Source organism: Aphelocoma coerulescens (assembly GCF_041296385.1).
Source record: "Aphelocoma coerulescens isolate FSJ_1873_10779 chromosome Z unlocalized genomic scaffold, UR_Acoe_1.0 ChrZ, whole genome shotgun sequence".
In the NCBI taxonomy this organism is placed as follows: domain Eukaryota; kingdom Metazoa; phylum Chordata; class Aves; order Passeriformes; family Corvidae; genus Aphelocoma; species Aphelocoma coerulescens.
In genome coordinates this window covers 13379803-13396028 of record NW_027184085.1, presented here as the reverse complement: position 1 = coordinate 13396028, position 16226 = coordinate 13379803, and the positions used below count along the sequence as shown (strand labels likewise).

Sequence of the window (16226 nt, the reverse complement as noted above, 5' to 3'; positions counted from 1 at the left end):
CTCTGACCTACATAAGATTCCTCCAACAAGTGATGGTTTGTTGTCAGCTTTTTAGTTTCCTTTCCACCTTGCAAGGGTGTTGTGATACATAATTTGAGTTTGCAAATTACTCTGGCAGGAAAGCACTCTGACAAGCAATATTTTGTGTATGCACAGCTTGGGTTTAGGCCAAACAAACAGAAAAGAAGCAGGAAGGAGATCAAAATTTTATTTTATCCCTTGTATTTCTGAATCCATATAGAAAGCAGCTAGGTGGGTCCAGAAATCTCTGTATGCTGGAGAACCTGAAAATAGTCTTCACTTCTTTTTTTTCACTTCACTTTCACTGCTTATGAAACTGCATTGGAAATCTTTCTCATGCCATTTAGTCTTGCAGGTCCAACACACTTAGTGCCTCCAGCCTGAGAGCAGAGTGAAGCTTAGGCTGAATAATGCAGATTGAAGAGATGCCTCAAGGTGTCAAGGGAGGGTAAGTCCCAGAACCTTCACCTGTTGAGGACTGCACACTAGCCAGGAAAAACACTGAAGAAGCCCAGAGGTCTGGCTGCACCCTCTGGTTCACGGCGGCTTCACACACAAAAAGAGTTCAGAGAGAGTGAGTTCCTCACCCAAGGGAGCTACTCCTGAGCTGGTTGTCAGGCACGCAGGGGGAGGCAAATAAGGAGAGAGGGGACTCCTCGTGTAGATTCCACATAAAGGGTTTACAAACATGAAAGGACTAGGGACAAAGAGCTGAAAATACTCAAGGGACCAGGGATTCTATACTGAGGGATGGAAAGGCGGGGATAAGGGATACAGTCAATGGGACAGAGGGAAGGAGGAAGGGCTGAAGCCAAGAGAACCAATGGGAGCAACACATAGGCGGGAACAAGGGAAGTAACCAATGGGGTGTCGAGGAGTACAGTACTCTCTAGAACTAATACAGAGTTAACTAAGGGAAATGAATACTTACAACTTCATACATAAAAAAAAGAGAGGGGAAAACATTAACCAATCAACATAGAACATGCAAATAACTGCACCAAGGGGTGATAGGACCTCGCCCTAACCACAGAGACAGTCTTTGGACATTGCTCCCTGACCACCAAAGATTAGCTTCTAATGCTTTATCTGAGGTCAGGGTTGTTGCAGCCGCCTGCACTGCCACAACCTGTTTAAATGTATGTGACTGAAATGGGTAGATTAACTCCCAAGGCGTAGGAAAGGGTAGCTAGTTTACTACTAGAGTATAGTGAAGGAGATATGAATGTTTGTGTGAGAAGACAGCAAACACAGCACCCACAGCAAATAACCTCTGAGTTACTACATGGTTATTAGCTAACTTCTTTAACTTAAAATTTCTTCTCAGTTAAAGGGAGAACACTGGAGTTTGGAACATTTGGAGCTTGTACATCCTTACGTCATTTAATAGAGCTCACAAGGAGGTGTGCTTAAATTCACTATTGCAGCATGGATATCCAAGGACTATCTGCCTTTTATGCTAATTCAAACACTTGTTGCTGTCTTGATTTTGTGCTTAGGCAGTGCCAGTAACTGAGTGAAAGGCGAGCACTGTTGCTAGCAGTTGAACCTCCAGGTTAGCAGGTGTGAAGTTGGAGGACTTGGGCAAGAGAAGGAAGCCTGATCTGTTGCCTTTCTTCTCAGCTTTGAAGAATGCACATAATTTGTAGCACATATCAAGGTCACTTTATAAAGAGAAATCTTTGGCAGCAAACCAGAGGGGAAAGGGCTCATACATGTGAACTAACACATACATACGTGTATGTTACCTCGGAATTAATTGTGTGTGTATGTATGTAGGCATGTGCCTGTGTGTGCCTATGCTCACACACACATGCTTGTGCCATGGCTCTGCCAGGAAAAGCAGGGAGGAATTCATAGCTGTCTCTAATACAGATTCCACAACTAAGCTAGTGACTCCACACTTCCTTACAATCAGTGGTGAGAAACAGGCACTTAGCAAAGCACAATTCATCTTATCATCTGTAAATCACCTTTTTAAAAGGCTGTTTCTGTCCATTATCTGAAAATGAGCAGAGATCCATGTTGCAGAGTTGTAACATGAAGTGAGATGAATCCCACCTTTCCTGTCTGAGCTCTCTGGAGTATTCCATACTCAATTTACTTTATAATATGTTACTTGGAGTGCTCTCTGTGTGACCTGAGTGTTCACTTGCCAAAGCCAATGAGTAAACCTGATCTGAATCCAGCTGAAAATTGTAACAGATTTTTCCACACAGCTACCTCGTTATTTATGACAGTGGTATGTGCTTTCTTAAATACAATCTTCAGTGTAAGAGATTTTGAAGGGTTCTTTCTAAAATTAGTTGTTCATTGATCTACATTATAATATGATTGCACAGACAGTAGCGTTAGCATAATCAAAAGAGCTCTGGACCATGTAGTGGGACAAGAGGCAGGAATCTCTTAAACCAATATTTCTGCTAAAGTTTCTGTTACTAGAAAAAGTGTGAAGAACTGATTTGGCAGACAGTTGTTACAAGGTGAATGAATTTATTCATCAGTAAAATAAGCAGAGTAGATACCTGCCTCCTGCAAACACAGCTGGCTAGAGTATTAGAGGGCATCCCCCAGGAGGAGTTAAATAAATGGTTTGATGCAAATGTTCATGTTTCAGTAGCACTGATCATGGTTTAACGTGACAGAATTGTTGCCCATGGCAGAGGGCTTGGAACTATATGACCTTTAAGGTCCTTTCCAACCCAAACTGTTCTGTGGTTCTGTGATTCTATGAGGTACATCTCAGAGATGCTTAGTGCAGTTCAGTTCCTCAAATGACTCAGAAGAAATGTCAGATGATGCCAACCTGGTTATACATCCTTTGCTTATTCATACACAGAGATAATGATATAGGTGAAAAACAGGGATTCCTGAGACACGCCCAGATTCATCCTACCTAGCTTCAGATGCTGAGATGTCCAAGTCAGAAGTCCAGCTGTTTTAAGTCACTGTGGATTTAGTGGAGAAAGAGACAGCCCCAAAGACCAACTCAGATTTGGATTTAAATTGCTCTCCCTAGGTATCTCTCTCCCCTGATGATAGAAGGAGTCTAGAATAAATAAGTACCAAATGCAAGTGCTCTGGTTAAATGGATTAACATATTTCTGTTAGCACCTTAGCAGTCCTGTACGGCATTCATAGGGTCCTCAGCAAGTCCATCCAGATTTGGTATGTCAAGGGAAGAGCATATTTTTCCTAGTTACTCAAGCACAAGTTATCAGTTGCTGTGTTTGCTAAAAATCTCAAGATCTCAATCCTGAGAGTGCTGACAGAGGCATTTGTGGTGCGGATCTGAGGCTGTGCTAGCTAGAGAGAACAGTACTTACAAACAGTTCATTAACTCCACTTGCATTAGGTACTTACACAGCGGATGTTTAGAGGCTGTCTTGGCTCGAGTTGTAATGGCAAGTGGTTGCTAGGAGGCAGGAATGGATTAATCCTAAACAGAAAGGAAGACAAGAGAATCAGATTTTGAAAGGGCAAGAAGGATGACCATGGAAACTACAGGCCTGTCAGTCTCACTTCAATGCCTGGTAAGGTTATGGAGAAGATTATTCTGGGAGGTTTTGAAAAACACCGGAAGGACAATGCAGTCGTTGCTCATAGCTACCACGGCTTCATGAGAGGCAGGTGCTGCATGTGGAAAGCACTACTGTCTGCAGTGCTGGAGAATAGACCACTGCATCAGGAAGACACTTTAACCCTCCCTTCCACTACAGAAATTAATTAAGAGGGAATTCTATAAACCCTACCTCTTTCAGCATGTTTGTGGTAGAAAACAGAATTTCAATGACCCCATAGGGTGCTCTTTGCTGTTGCTGGAAATAAAGAGCCTTGTGCAGAACTACTGGAGAGTCCAGAGAAGGACCACTAAGATGATTAATGTGTAAGATCATTGCCCCTGTTAGGACAGGCTGATAGAGCTGGGAATGTTCAGCATGGAGAAGGGAAGGCTCATGGAGGGATCACATCAACGTGTATAAAACTGTAGGGAATCTGTAAACAGGGTGGAGCCAGGCTTTTTCCAGAGGTGCCCCGTAACTGAAAGGAAATCGGCACAAACTGAAGCACAGGATGTTCCCTCTGGACATCAGGAAAAACTTTCATTTTTTTACTCTAAGGTTCACTGAGCACAGGAACAGGTTCCCTAGAGAGGGGGTGGAGTTTCTAGCCTTGGAGACTCTGATAGTTTACATGGTCCATGTAACTCTACATGGTCCATGTAACTCTACATGGTCATCACAAACTGCTGACCTGCTTGTGGGAAGTTGGACCAGATGACCTCTAGACGTCACTTCCAACCTTCATGTGACATGATTCATTCTGATATTCTGTATTTGTTAGCCTGGCGGTCATCTGTGGATTTGTGGTTGTCAAAGCTCAAGGGAAGAAAGCTGTCCTTGCATATGTAAGAGGATGTTAGTGGGGAAGAGATCACTTCCAGCTTATCTTTGGATGCCACTGTCCTTGCAAGCTGTTGAGGAATTAACACACATGGCAGCACTAACATTTGCTGGAGGATTTGGGGTCTGTAGAGCCACATGCCTCCTACGCAAGAGGAATAGCTGAGAAAAATTGTTTCATTGTTCCTGATGCTTGTTTTCACACTCGGCAATCAGCTTCCCTTGGCATCTTTCCATCTCTGGGACCCAGCTGCCAACAACCTGGTTTGGGTTTAGCTGACCTATTGTTTGCTTGTCATTTTAAATATCATAGACCAAAAAAAAAAAAAAAAAAAAAAAAAAAAAAAAAAAAAAAAAAAAGAGGATAAGGGTAATTTCACTACAGAAATGAATAAGTGCTAACTAGATTTTCTTTCATATGTGGTATGTTCATACCACGTGTGTTTGTTACATACCTGGTCTATATCCTCCTTACATTCACCCTTGAAAAGAAATGCTGTAGGTGCTTTTAGGTAACTCCTCTTTCTCAAAAGTGGCAGCCTGTGATCCAGGATACATAGCAGTAAGGAGACCTGCTGGATTTTGCAAGGAACCTTAGATCGTTTCCATAGCCTTTCCCATGCAAATTCATCAGATAAATAATAAGCCGTAATTTTGCCTACTTGATAGGAAAAAATAGCTTTCATAAAACTTTCAAGTAAATTGACATTCTATTTGTTTAGACTGAACAGGAGAAAAGAGATCATGTGAAAATGACCTAGGGATAAATCATTTTGGGGGCTCTGGTATGAGGATGTAGTAGTTTTCTTACTGAGCAGAAGCAGAACAAACACAGAGGAAGATCTCAGATTATGTGGGTGAAATAACTCTGCAAGTGGTGGACCCCAACAATCCTGGCACAGCACACATCTTTCACCACCAGTTGCTCTCAGAAGTTACAGTTCTCATTCTCTCAGTCACATCCTCTACAATACAATCTTTTCAGCATGATTCACATGCCACTTCCCAAGTCAGAGACCTTCCCAAGCAGTTCCCTAATATGGAAAGTATATTTGAAGAGTGGGCAGAAAATGAAAATGTTGTGTGGTCCAGAATCCTCTGTTTTCATACCTTATCCTGTTTATATGTATATATATATATGTATAATGTGCCAAATCTGGTTTCTCTGTATGAAGTGAGCATTGTAGAGTAGCTATGATTTGTGTAGGGTAAATGCTTCCTGTTGGTATTTTAAAGCATACAGAGGCAGGCTTAAAATAATGCACCAGCCCAAAAAGTTCTTTAAATAGCACAGGAAATATTATGAACTCTGAGTCCACCAGTGACAGTACAGGAAAAGGAAAAACAGAGATCAGATAAGACTTTGGTAACAGGAATGACAGTGAGATTATATATTCTTCCAGATGTTATCACAAGCTTGATTCTGATACAGGTAGAATATCACTAATAAAGAGAATATTCTACCAGGACGGGTTATAATCTCCTAATTATGGAGCTGTTTCTGTGGCAACAGACAGAAACCACATTTACCCTGGTTTTGGTGTCTTGTATATCTTTAATGATATGCTTCCAGAGAATTAAGGAGAAAATGAACAGTGACTTGTGGAAAAGGTCAGCATGGGAACACTTTTTGTCCTGTTGTCTTGCTTGAACACACTGACTGCTGGACAGAAAAACTCTTGGTATCAGACACCATGCTTGGTTACAGTTTTAATTATAGTCCTACAACTAGAATAGTATTCCAGTTGGGAGGAGAGGGCATGGGAGGGGAGAGCCTTATTCTTATGGCTGCTACATTGCTGCTATTAACAGTTACTGCAGAGTCCATCTCCCTCCCCTTTGTTTGTTCATTTATGTGGGTGTTGCCAAGAGAATTAGTTTATAATCTCATTATATATACCTAATCCTGTTTACTCCTACAAAGGAGACTGGCAGATCTCCCTTGTTTTGCTATTTCTCTTTTCCTTTAGTTATTTCAGAGATATTCTCTATAAAGCATGGACTTTCAGAGTGAATGCTTATCCTGTTTACTGTCCTTAATTCCAGACTCATCAAATTCAGCACCCTGCCCTATCCCTTTCAGTAAATATTTTTTTTGAGTCAAGCATAATACAAATATTAGCTGTAGCTCTTCTTATGTTCAGTTCATGTAATTGCACTATTCTGAAGCAATTAAACTTCTCAAATGACATTTTGGGTTTACATTATCTTTTGTGCCTTTAAAAAGCAGTCTCCCTTACAAGATTTCTTTATGGGCAATGCAGTAAAGAAGACTAAAAGCTGAAAATGTCTACACATATTTTTGGTACTTGAATACTAAGGTGCTTAGTAAGGTAGATTCACTTAATTCAGAATATTTCTAAAGCACAAAGAATCACAAGTATGTTTTTGGTGACTAGGAGTTCTTAACAAAGTTACTAAAAGCATGTAAGGGTCGTTGATGTGAATACAGGCATTAGGAGCATACCCACAGTAAATATAAATCTCGAGAGCAGTTGTAAGGCAAGATAACTACATCTACCTGTTTACCTTTTTAAGTACTAAATGTAGTTAACAATAGCATGTTTGACTTGATAAAGATTTGCATAGATAGGCTTAATAATTTTTGTTTTACCTATTTAGTGCTTGTGAAAAGTCCTAAGGAAAATGAAGACTTTATCCTTATTTATATAACCTAGACAGTGAATAAACCCATTTCCTGAGTTCATTTTAATCAAATAATCCCATTCTGAAGTGATGGCTTTCAAAAGTACTTCAGTACACACTATTTAGCATAATAGGTTTTGGAGGAAAGAAGGCTCACAAGTTCGTAATGATTACTTTTACATGGTTCCAAAAGCTATATTACAGCTAGCTATACTGTAATCCTTCATCATTAGCTATCATAGAATTTCTATGCTACATGGGTCAAGAATTGTAGGGGAGAGTAGCATCACATTTTTGGCTTGAAAAAGCAGATGAGCTTTCCTGGAATGGAACAAGACAGTTCTACTCAAAAATCTTATCTTCAAACTTTGGACCAAGATATGTATGTAACAAGACTATTTGCAGCTTAAGCACTACATATGTCTTACTTAGTTACTTATTTTATGTGAGAAAACAATTTCAGCATAGTCACACGCAAGCTGCCATTCCATCAACTTTCAGCAACCAGTATGTCAAGACTGCCTGCCCAGAACTACCACACTAGGCATTAAGCATTGTTGATCATTTTATTGCATTTAGGAACACACTGAGGCTTTGATAAGGATCTCCACCAGGTAAGTTTTTAGTCTAAATACGAATGATTATCTGATTGTGGCAGTGCAGAATCTCACTGAGGAGGGGAAAGAAAAAAGTTTCAGCGCAGCCTCTAAAGTTACAGAACCTAATGTTAAGAGAACAATAAAGTTCCTATATTTTAGGCCCCAGATTTCAGTACCATGTTACCACTAGGAGCTTCTAGAATCAGTTGCTATGTAATTGTTTATCTGCTTAAAATCACTGTGTTTGACCTCCTGCCTTTAACATTTCTGAAATTTCCACCATCAGGCATTAGGCCTCTCTATCGACCTTCACTCAAAAATCAGATAGCAAGAAGAAGTCCCTGTAAATGGAAGAATTGGTTCTACATCCAAAGCATTTAAAGAAGAAAGATTTTTCCATTGGTTCCTGCCCTGCCCCAGCTGAGGTCTCCAGTCACTGCCCTCTGAAGCCAATACTGCTTCTCATAAAATGCTGTAGTACCTGCTGGGAGGAGGGATAGGAATCACAGCACTCCAGAATTGTGTCCTCAGCATCAAGACACAGAAGCAGTTCTCTTTTTCTTGCCCAAAGACTATTTCCAAAGTTTGTATGGAGTGAGGTAACTTCTACAGGAGAAATGGAAGACAATTGCCCCATTTGACATAGGAAAGATCTGCTCTCAAATTTGAACCAGAGGAGATCCCAGGTCACAGGCTGAGTGTTTTAATTAACAGGCTATTAAGTTATTAATGGAGACTTTTTTTCTTTTTTTCATGAGAACAGCTTATCTGGACACAAATGGATCCAGCTGAGATGCTGATTCACAGAAATTGGAGGTATACACACACAGACTCCCCCACCATGTGATAGAAATACATCTCACTAAATGGTGCCAATGGGAGGGACAGTGAGGCTGTGACCAGTGCTGTCAATACACATACTCTTACTCTTTCCTAAGCTCCAGTCCTCCTGGCTCTCTCTTGGCTGCTGGACCTCCAGTTCTTGGTTTGCCACATGCAAAAGATGCTGGGTGTTCAACCAAAGCCTATTACTTTTATCTAGGTGATGGAGAAGTTACTCATTCAGAATGGTGAACGTTGTAGTAGTATTCAGAATCAGTGATGTTCTCAAAGATTTACAGCTGTGGAATTATGTAAAGCTGTGCCCAGACCTAATTTCCATGCCAGTTTCTTATTCTTTTCCTCTACTCATCTTGTTGTCCTATAGAAATGATTCTTAAAGTACAGAGACCAGATTTGCAATCAAGTATATCCTGTGGTTGTATTACTGTATAATAATTTACAATAAGAATCCATTAGAAATGCACCTATTAAAATGGCATAGGAACCATCCCAAGTACATATCCATTTCCAAATTTTCCTCAATTTCCCTTGTTTCTCTCCTTTAAAATTTGAAAGCTTTTAAAGCACAGAATGTGAGCAGAGCATATTCCCTGGGTACTTCAGGATGTTGGCTTCTGAGGTAAAGGCTTTTTGAGACAGCTGCTGTTCCTTCTGCTGCCCCTCTTGCCAATGCCCACCTGTTTACCTCATCTCCCTTTGCTTTTACCTGTAGGAGTCTTGCAGAACTCTTCACAGCTGGGCAGTTAAGAAGCAGAGCCAAGGAATCTTCTGCAATTGATGCCTGGGTGACAAACACATAGAGAAGCTCTCCATGTGCAACTTAGGGGTTGTAACTTGGTTCAGGCTGCAGAGTGCTCTGTAGCAGACTTTGTAAAGTCTTCTCTATTGCACTGAATCATTATTAGTTTTGATATAATGACTCAACAGAGCACTTCACAATAGATATATGCTTTATTTTCAGATCCATCTGTGTTCAACAAAAAATCTAAATAGCCACTTGAGTTAGAAAATGCTTATATAATTTGCAATCCTTTACAAGCAGACTGATTTTACCTTGTGCTGCTTCTCTTCCTACTCCATTGTAGCTGTGATCCTGGAATCTCAACTGCAGGAAAGTACGGCTATGCCCTAGGAATACAAACAATGGAATTTGAGATAAAAAACCTTCTGAGGAGAAATTCTAAGTCATGGTTTCCTTTCATTAATTAAATTAGATCTACGGTGGCAATACCACCCTGCAGATACACATAGCCAGACACAGATATACAGACAGATATCCAGAGAAATGCTGGATGAGATATCCAGAGAAATGCTCTTTTTACTTAGCAGGCCACATAGTGATTTTTTGCTTTGCAGGAATTCCCACAGACTTCTAGACATGACATGATGAGAGATCTCTTGCCTAAACAGTTTCAATTGATTTTATTATGAAAAAGGAATATTGGAATAATAACTGCTGTAAAAGGCAATATGCCTCTTATTCTGACATAAGTGCTGACAGAAAGAGCATGAAAATGTATTTTCTGTAAGGCATCTCAAAATCTCTGACAGCTGCATTTAGTGTTGTGTTTGGGCTGTAATTTTCAAAGGGGAGCAAGGACAGAGGTACTCAAATTCTGTGGAGTGTGGCCTTCATTCATTAGGTGCCTTAGAAGCTTAGACTTACTGTTCCATTCAAGCTGCAAGAAGTATCCTTTGCTGTAGAAATCCTAACCAGGCATGCAAGGAACATTGTTACCCGGGGCAGGAGTACTCCAAACTATAGTGCAGAAAATATAGAATGACATGCATGTGACAGCCTTGTTAATAAAGTTTCTTAAATCCATGCTGATTTTCTCAGACAAAACAATCAATAGTGTAATTTAAATAAACTTCATGGTGAGTGGTGCCATGAAGAGCGAGATATCATTCACAGATTGTTCTAAGGGAACTGCCAAATGGAGGGTAAGGTATCCAAGATTACTTCTGCTTCTTAGGGAGGATCATTACTATTTTAGCAGCAATGGTCAGAAGAAGGAAGAAAGTAAAGGAGGGTAGGATTATGTCTCCCTATATTGCCACTGATATATTATCAATTCTCTGAAATTGTATTCTCAATTTTTATAATATTTGAAGGAAAAAACAAGCAAACTGTCAGTACCTCAAGCCAGTGGAGCATCCCAAACATTGGGAATATAAAAATGTCCTCCCAGAAAAGAAATCCCTAACAACTTACAAGATTAATTCTACCTGATTGTGATAATAGTCTTCAAGGGTATTGCAAAGCGTGGTACCAAACACTGCTGTATGGCTCCAATATGAAAGTAGTAAAGGTAGATGTGGAAGACAGGGAACTAATGTTTATTAATTGTTTTTGTCACAGTTAAGGATACAGCTGAATAGCACAAAAATGTTCTTAATAAAAATGTTCTCAAGCATATTCATTTATTGAACAAAGTGGTTCCTACTAATCAGATTGCATATTTTATCTCAAGAAGCAAAGGAGAAGAGTGATAGCACAAAAATTGTAAGAAAAATCAGTAGACAAGTTACAGATATAACACAACTTTCTGGACGTATCTGTAAGACAGGCTGAAATAGGCAGCAATTGAAAACAGGCTTCAGAAGATATCATGACAGACCAAAGAAGATAATGCAGGAGCATTCTAGGTGTAAGGTCAAAGAAACATTGAAAGAGCTCATGGGAATATAACTGGAGACAGGCATGTAACAATGAGTATAGAACTCCCAAGCTGCTCTCGTGCTGGGTGTGATATAAACATGATAAGGCAAACAAGCATCTAGAGGACCATGCAGGGTTTTCAGGATTTGGTGAAACAAATTAAGCAAGAGGAAAAGGCATGAAATGTGGGAGTATTTAATGAGAGCTATAACACATGGAGACAAGATCAGCTGTGTGTGATAGCAAGAATGCAGTTATGGACAGAAGGAGAGAGGGAGGGAATTTTTAGTGACTTTCTTAGTATAGATGTGTTAAAGATAGCTGAGCTTTTTGAGGAAGATAAGTTAAAAAGAAATTTAAAAGGCAGTTTTAAGCTCTCATTAAGAAAAAATAACAAAATGTGGGGAATTTTAGAACCGAATAATTGTAACCAGAGAGATGATGGAAAGGACTTTGTGGGATGGTGGGATAAGATATCTTAAAGACTACTCAAACTGACTTTGTTGGACTGCAAATAGTTTTTCTCCAGCATAATGAGCAGTGGAATTGTCATAAAACTTCCTGCTCATTGTAAGTTCCCATCTGTGACATTGTATGTACCTTTTCCTTACACAGAAGAAAACAGCTGAATAGAAATGTGGTTCCTGGAAAAAGGAGTGGGAGTACACAGAAAAACTGACTTTGTTGTGTCTTTTTAAGATGTCATGGGAGTCATGGCACAACTATAAAATTTTCTGGAGGAACAGAAATTAGGTGATCTTCTGTAGTCCTCTGATGTCACTAGTAATTTTGGTGCTTGCAGAAGAAAGAAAATAAGATACAAAGGGTAATTGGACACCTCAAGGAAGTAGAAAGAAAAATTTGACTTAAGATAAACGAAGATAAAGCCAACTCTGATAAGAAAATTTTAGACAAGATTGTCTAGCAGCTGATAACTGTAAATACCAGAACATTGATAGCTAAAGTACCTCAGATCATTGACCATCAGAATGTCAGTGAGAATACTGATACTAATACCAATCTGAGGCGGTAAATGTATTAGGAACATGTTACTTTATTTTTAAGTCAGAAGACCAGAATTTATAATATACCGGACAATTTTAATGCATCCTGTTTTACATAGAAGTGACATTTGGTCATTTACTAAAAAGACAAATAAAGGAAATAACTTCAGAAATAAAATACTGCTCAAGGATGTGTGGGTAAGAAAATTAATTAGGAATAACGAGGGGTCAATAAAGAACATGAATAGTCATTTAATCCCCATAGCTTCAGCGGTCAAAGTGTGTGGTTAAGATGACACAAGGCAGATCAAGAAGCATCTGAGTAAAGCTCTTTCTGCTGCTGCTTAAGGCTGGTCAATCAAAAGGAAGCAAAGTGGAAAGACTAAGTTAAAACTATGTTCTTAATACATGTGACCAGCTACAGAAAAAATGTGCCCTAGCAGAAGGAGTTTGGGGCAAACTGAGAAGTCATGAGTCATTATGTTCTCTAAATCCATGAAGGGGGGGGAGGCAACAAGAATGTGGGAATGAAATGGACCACCATCAGAGATTTATGCCTCACAGTCATACCCACATGCTAATTGAGACAGGTGTGTAACAGATGAGTACATTGTGATGATGGTCTGCCAAATGGTGAGCAACCCAGATCCTAAGCCATATCACCATTTTCATCATTCCTGAGTTTACTCATCTAGGTCTCAAAATAAACAAAGCAGTTCTACTTCACCTTAAACAGAAGTTTGAACATATTCCCCAAATCCAAAATGGTGCACGGAATGTCCAGTTCCCAGTGCCTCTGAGGCAAAAGTGAGCTGTGCTTATCATGCACACTCTACTGCTCAGCTGGCCCGACACACAGGATTGAAAGTAATAACAAAAATTGAGATGTAGCTCACTGCTCATTTGTTTTGTGCTGGAGCTCATCTGCCCAGAATTACCAAGCAGTCTGTGGATTTCAAGCCAGATTTAATTGCCATTATGAAGGAAAAGTCCTTCCCACTTATTTTATGGAGAGTCTAGCTTTTTGCCTGAGTATTTGAAAATGCACCTACTGCTGCCCTGAAATACACAGTAGTGAATAATAATGTTCCTGGTTCTTGCATTTAAAACATTATGCTTGGTGCCAAATGGTACCTCAGTAGCAATACGAGCCATGAAGTTACATAGCAGTTTTCCTAATGCAACCATGCCACATGCCCAAAATCAGGAAAAATAGGGAGTTTTAAACTTCAAGAGCATGAATAAATTTTGGATGCTCATGCTTAAGGATGCTTTCCCATGTATCTCAAGCAGCATATAAACTGTTCTGGTCCACTAAAATGCAGCTGATCACTATTAATTGCCAAACTCTTTATTCCGTATTATTTCATTGAACTATTGAAGAAAGTGGCACCTTTAGGCTTGGAAATTTAGAGAAGGGTATTTCCCTCCTGTAAGTGTTTTTATAACAGAATTATTTTTAACTCAGATTTCTGCTAAGTTTTATCTACAATTGAAAACAGAAATAAAAGATGCACTAAAGCCTTCTGGAAAGAGTCAGAAGCACAAAGAGAAAATAAATTATTTTACAAATACCTTCCAGATTTGAAGACAGAGTGCATCAAATGTTACTATAAAAGCTGAAGTTGAAGCTAAACCTGTATTTTAAGAATACGAAAACAACTTTGTGTGAGTCACTGAGGGCACAAAAGCAACCACAAAGTTTGTGCACAGTCTATACAGCGAGCTTGACATGATTTCCAAAACCTTTAATTTCTGTTGGTTAGGGGAGCTAAATACATCCTTTAAACAAAATACTGTGTTTCTGCAAAGCTTATGCTTTGCAAAAATGAAAAAGTTACTGAAGACATTAACTCTTCAGTGCTGTACAAATATGGGAAGGATGTGTACTGCTGAAAAGCTTGCACAGATCACCTTGGGAATGAGTGTCTGAACTATTGACCTGGGCTGCAAAGTATTCTTTCAAGAGAAGGAATATTTTCCAGCACATTTTTTTTAATAGTTTGGCGCTTTTCTTCTGGTTGTATTTCAAGATACAGTATAGTGGAGTAGATATTTTATTTATTTCATAAGAATTAGATGCCTAGCTTGCACCAGACAACCCTGAGCCCTAGTGTGGCCACAGACTGTTTATTTAGGCTGTTATAATCAATGAATCACTAAAATTTCTCTTTGTGCAACCTTTGTCACCTACTGAGAACATATCATGGCTTCTCTGCAGGTACTTGTCCAAGTTAATGAATCTATGTTAGCAAAGAAAGTTTTCTGGCCTCAGAGCCCAAGGAGCTTATCCAAAGCCTGCTGGACTCAAAGTGAGCTTTTCCATGACAAAGATTTGAACAAAGCCTTTAAACAAAACATGAAATCCTGGAGGGGATGGTTGCTGTTCTTAAAGACATATTTTACCAGTATCAATGTTGTTGTGGTGTCAATGGTGTCAATGCCTTCTGTGGATGAAGGCTGGTGAGAAAGCCACCATTAACATAAAGTATTTTCTGAGTTGCTCTGCATGAAATGAAGAAAATAAAAAATCTGTCATAATAGTCTTCTAAAAAGAATAAATTGCATTTAAGTGGGTTCTGTCTTAAATGTGGTATGAGCACAAGTTAGTGAGGATTACATCAGTGAAAAGAAACAAGCGGTGTAATGAAAAATCTGGTGCTCCTAAACATCAGTAGAAATTCTTATCACATTCTCTCCTATTTGTCTGAGCCATGAGTGTATCCTTTCTCTTTATAAGGGGAATGAAGATCTTTCACAGATGTTACAGGAAAGGCTATATAAATTTTTCTGCACAAGTCAGCAAGACAGTGCAAACTGGAAATTATATATTTATTATGATTATTCAGAATACGTATTATATTTTCAATGCCATGGGTACATTGAAGTGTAAAGTGCAGCTCTCTTTTGTGTAGACTGTAAAGGAACTAGTGACCTAAAGTGTTCTACACATTTGGTAGGAAGCTGCATATACAAGGTAGGTATTCCTTAAACAGTGTGTGTGACACAGGCAATCAATGTCTTTTTTTACTGCTTCTGTGAAAGCCAAGTCATTCTGCAGAAAGACTTCAGGTCTCATCAAGCAGGAAAAAGACAGCAGTAATGCAGTAATTGTAGCACTTTCACAGACTAATGGAACCCTGCGTTCTGCTCCTGCTTAAAGGGCTATTTATGTGAAATAGTGAGTGGATTCAGGGCACAGTCCTTGGAGCAGGGGTTAGAATTCAGATCTCCTCTTCCTCTGACAAGTATTCAACTTAACACATTCTGGTAAGAATCTGGAGAAATCTGTGTCGTTCTTGTTTTGTGTTGGCTATCTTTAGGCATCTTTTGCAATGAGAATGCTGACTGAAGGCACTTGCACTCAGTGCTCAGAGAATTATTTATGAAAGCCAAATGCTCAAGGGTGAGGCCATGTGTGACTTTGAAGCGCCTAAGAAAGAAACAGATATTGGAAGCCACACTTTCCAAAAACTCTCTCAAAGCCTCTTCCAGCCTCAGTTCTGTTTGTCTCTGTAGGCACAGGAAAACAGCTCACAGTATCTGGAACAGAGTAATTTCCTGTGAACTAATACTCAAAACTGTAAACCTACATGCATGTTATGTAACTACGTGTATGACCCTCTTACTTGTAAATTCCAGTCTGTTATGGATAAGACTGACAAAATTGTACAGATACTGCTCAGAGTGCAGGAGGAAATATGCTGAAATAGGTCATTACTTGGCCATTCTCTATGTAATGCAAGGGCCAAAAATGTTGAAAACAGATTATTTCTCCCTGTGTATATTGAAGAAGAAAAGGTTACCCAAGGTTTTCTATGCATTTGGCTCAAGGATGCTGCAATGTGAGAACATGTGATTTGTTAGGGAAATCCTATGTGACTCCTCTACAGCAGCTAACCAAGTAAACAAGAAGTGAGCTGGAACTTTCTGTACAAGGACTTTTACTGGAATCATTCGGAAGCTTCTGAATATACTTAAGCTTCCTCGGGAGGTTCCCTCTGTTGCTGCAGGCATCATCTCTCAAACAAATGAACTTTGAAGAGGT

General features: G+C 39.4%; 1 protein-coding gene across 1 annotated transcript in view; it reads left to right on the top strand.

Annotated features, from left to right (window-relative positions):
- The first annotated feature begins 287 nt into the window (after positions 1-287).
- LOC138103902 (leukemia inhibitory factor receptor-like) overlaps positions 288-16226 on the top strand; it is an 81769-nt gene continuing 65830 nt past the window's right edge. Inside the window, exon 1 of the mRNA XM_069002528.1 lies at positions 288-469. The gene's annotated coding sequence lies outside the window, so the exon portion shown is untranslated. The remainder of the gene's footprint in view (positions 470-16226) is intronic.